At 40.1% G+C, this 4,525-nt stretch overlaps 1 non-coding gene across 1 annotated transcript; it reads left to right on the forward strand.

Annotated features, from left to right (window-relative positions):
• Window positions 1–3,801: 3,801 nt before the first annotated feature.
• On the forward strand, window positions 3,802–3,874 carry trnav-uac (transfer RNA valine (anticodon UAC)). The gene has a single exon. It is a non-coding gene; the product is annotated as a tRNA-Val (tRNA).
• Window positions 3,875–4,525: the final 651 nt, after the last annotated feature.

The following is a 4,525-nucleotide window of genomic DNA, read 5'->3' on the forward strand; positions in this document are numbered from 1 at the left end:
GTTGGCCAAAAGCAAAGTCCCAGCAATGAAAGTGTTTGCTGCTGGGGCGCCCCTATAGCTCACCAAAAAAACAGAGTTGCTGACGAAAGCCCCCAGAAAAGCAGCTTTCCAAAAAAAGGCACTCCAAAATCAAAATTAAAACACTTAAATAAAAAGGTTTTCTCCAAGCTCTATGAGAGCAGCCATGTCACCTAATTTGCCTGTATGTTGGGAGAAGGTGAATCGCAAGCTGATCAGAGAGTCCAAGACCTGCACAGGGACCAGAGTGACATCCATCGAAACAGCACAAGAGTACCTCTGGAAGTTAAGTGCAAGCTTTTAGATGACAGCGTGGACCTGTGTTACCGAAATATGCACCCGTTGGAAATTGCCACCAGCAAATGATTTATCCTCCTGGTCCATAACCTAGTTAACACTGTCCCAAGTGCTTCAGCAGAAGAAAGTAACTGGACTTCCCTTGTTGGTCCAAGAAGACTTTTCACATCTCATCCGAGAGGCTTCTTCAGGTCTGCCTCCCTTTGAGGATGGAGGGTCCCAGGTATTTGTTCACAGGCCACAAAACACACGGCCAGTGGCCCATTAACACGCAAGGACTCACATGCATTGAGGTGTGAACGGTTGTGAAACTGCCAGCTGAGGGATGACTCAAGGCGTTAATGGTGGTAAAACTATTTGGGGAATGCGCCTTAAGTAAGTTGTGTGGTCGTACCAGCCACCGACTGACATGACAAAGACAACGGTCCATGCAGTCCTCGTTAGTATAGTGGACAGCATCTCTGCCTGCCACGTGGAAGACCAGGGTTCAGTTCCCTCAATGGGGAGTGTTAACTTTTATATCAGCTGCCGTGTGCTCATCAAGAGAGATGAAAGCAAAATGCCACCAACAACAATGTCATCTGCTGGTGCTGCCTAGAAACCAACCACTACATAAAAGCTGAAATGATTGGGTAAATTAACTGATTACTCAGTTGAAATTTTTAACAACTGATTCATCATTGTTCTGTGTCTTTAAGGAAAAAATGCTCAAAATGCATCTGTAAAACTGTTATTTGTCGTGCTTACTGTTTTTGGGCTTTTGGTTGTTTATCAGACACATCTAAAAATCTGAATAAATCTACTGTGACTTCAGAAGATATTCCTTTGTCACTGTAAAATAAATCTTTTACAGCTTACATTATATGTGAAATGCTGTGACAATGAAGATCATTGTTGACTGGAGCGTTACTAGACAGTTCTATGATGAAATAATAAGGCCCTGTCCCAAAGTTTTCTGTCTGTAAGTTTGATAAAACAAACTAAAATTGGAAGGGAACTGGATTTTGAGAATGGACTAAACTATCAGGACCCATTATTTTCTTCCTCCGTGGCACAAATTTCTAATAAATATAAAATTGATCAAATTATGTAGCAAAAATTATTGAATGAAGCTGGTGCTTCTGGAGCCCCCTGAGGTCTGAGGCCTCTGGGTTCTTTGCTATTTTACTGTCACTAGTAATACAACCTTGGCAACTGATGGAAACTAAAGCGGTTTCTTAAAAATGGATCCTTTTACCAGATCGGGACTACAAGATGGAATATGAAGGGCCTGGCAGAGTTGTTTTATTTTTCAGTGGTGCAGATTTCTAACGAATTTGCATTTGACCAAATGATGTAGCAGATTGTATGAAGTAAATCTGGCTTTTGGGCCGCCATTTGCCTGATTCTCACCTGCTGGCACACCTGTCCGTCATTCCCCTGAATTAGCCTCTCAGGATGTGTGCTGAGCTGCCCTTGGTCCTTCAGCTACATAGTCTGTTGTGTATCTGTCCTTGATGCTTGGTTGCTTTTGCTTTTTCTTTCCTTCCTGCTTGTTGTGTTGGATTTGTTTGCCTCTGCTGGCCTCTACCTTAAAATCAGATCAAGTAGGTCACTTTTTTTTTTTTTTTTTTTTGCTTCCTCCTCTGCAGTTGGTCTGGTCGTTTCATCTACAAACATGTTTCATATTTTATGAGCTGATCGTATGTGCTGGAGAACATCTCCTCCAAAGTAACTATAGATACAAGTAGTTGAGTGAAAAGCACAATGTCTGTCTCTGCAATGTAGGTAATACATGTAAATAATGTAGTGAGTCCAGTACAAGTGCCTCGAAACTATACCTATTCTGAACCTGAGTAATTTCTGCTGACACTGAACACTACAGCACGCTCTCCATATGCCCTCTTTATGTTGCACAGCCATGCTTTGTAATTTAAAGCACAGCTTTAAAGATTCATACTCTGATTGATGAATGTAGATACAGAAGTACTAAGCCTACAGTCTAATTTTTTTTTTTTTCTGAATTCCTCCCACTCACAGAAGCTGTCTCTATTTAAACATTTAGAGCATCCGTTCCTTTCACTCAGATCCTCAATTAAAGATCAAAATCTATGCATTTTAATTGGAATTATATTAGGCCATTTAAGGCCTTGTGTCATTAAAGTTTTATCCATAATTTGAAAATAGAATTCATCTTTGTGAGAATGTCTCCCGGTGACACTGCGGTTAAATGGGGAAGATGACTTTGGGGTTGAGTTGTGAAAGCTGTAACTTGTCCAGACCTGGTGACACTTGCCCAGGTCCTGAGAGCTGAGTCAAGCTGTTACCTCAGTGTGCGACCGTGGCCACCTGCTCCATATACGGGCCACTGAGCATCCACAGGCTCCTGGGAGATCATAATCCTTGTAACTGCTTAGTGTTTCTGTTTATGAACCTGTACCCTTTAAGTGTAAGAACAGTAATAAAGATTAAGGAGTCATTATCCCCCATTCTGTAAATACCACTTTCTAATATCATCTTATGTTTAAACTCCAGTTTGAAGATGGGGGGAGAACAAAAAATGTTAATTTGTAATCTTGAATTGCAAATTGAGAGAGACCATGCCCCTGTATTGCATTTTAAGAGTCTGAAAATGCATTCTTTGTTTGACCCCTTGCATAAAACAACTCCAAAGGTGATTTGTACAAGCAACTTACTATAATTGCAAACTCAAGCGGTTGTGTGAGGTAGCATCACTTTTTTTTTTAGTGGCCATAGTGAATATAAAAGCCAGTTGATGTTAAAAAGGAAGAGGTCGGGGTGGACGGATGGGTCAACAAACTAATGGACTTAACTGTTCATTTCTCTTTCAAACTGATAGTCAGTGGTGTTTCTTCAGCGTTCATGACCGTATCACTCCATTCTAGCCATGAAAGTCCTCTAACCTTAATGATCTTTTCCTGATCCTAACTGACAGTTTTTGCGTCTAAATCGAGACACAGAAACTCTGTAAGACACCCACTTTTTTAAAAAAGTGATTTACCAGTATCTGTGGTAAATCATGTGCTGCCAGTAGACTCCTTTGGATCGTATCGGAGGGTTAGAACAAAGCAACTATATGGTCATGCTGTTTTTGTTGTCTTAATATTATATTATCTTTTATTATGAACTAATAATCTTGTTTCTGACCAGTTTCAAACTGGGGCCCTACCATTACACTAAAGAAACCACATCTAGCTGGTTTCCTGGCCACTGATTCTACAAGTGGGCACATTGTTCCACCGTTTTTACATTTGTCATTATCCATCCATCCATTATCTATACACCGCTTAATCCTCACAAGGGTCGCGGGGGGGCCGGAGTCTATCCCAGCTGACTCAGGGTGAAGGCAGGGGACACCCTTGACCGGTCCATTTGTCACTATTATGATTTTAAATAATTTACCATAGTACCAATTGCAGATTTATTTATTTTTGGTAATTTGGTAATTTGACGTTGTCTCTACCCATGTCTAGGGTGTTAGAAAGAGTTTCCGTCGTGTAGTGGTCATCACGTTTGCTTTACATGCAAAAGGTCCTTGGTTTGAAACCAGGTGGAAACACACTAGATTCTGTGGAATAAGCTGGGTGAGTTGCTGTGCTGGACTTCAGGGATGATGGTGTTGAATGCCGAGCTGAAGTCCACAAACTGCTTGTATGTCATGTTGTCTAATGACTAAAGTACACTATCACTGTTCTTTGTCAATGTGCATAAAGCTAGTGGGCAGTGTTGAACAGTGCATGACATCAAACCATCTTGGAAGTGCTTTCATAATGTAATGAGGTGGCCCACAGGAACAGAACAATGTTCATTTAGTGTACAGTGTGTAGAAGTGTAAAATTAGGTTTATTCCAATTTAACTACCAGTTTGACTTTGTTTGCTCTTAAGTCCTTCCTAAAGCAATTCATCATGACATGTTTATCAGCTGTAACTAATGAATTAATTAAGGGTTCATAAATCATTTAGTTAAACTTTATAGGTCAGTTTTAAATCATATCCTAAAGAGCAACTTTCGAGTTGCCAGGTTTGGAAAAATTCCCTTAACTGATTGGACTGTATGACATGAAAACTTCTGGAGAATGGCTGTTTATTAACACTTAATAAGCAGTTATTACTTTTCATAAAACACAAACACCAGTCAAACAGTTTCTTCATAGCATTGTAGTTATTATTGACTTAATAAGCATTTAAGCATTTAAGCATTAATTCATT

The sequence above is a fragment of the Stegastes partitus genome, unplaced genomic scaffold (genome assembly GCF_000690725.1).
Source record: "Stegastes partitus isolate 25-593 unplaced genomic scaffold, Stegastes_partitus-1.0.2 Scaffold1295, whole genome shotgun sequence".
Lineage (NCBI taxonomy): Eukaryota > Metazoa > Chordata > Actinopteri > Pomacentridae > Stegastes > Stegastes partitus.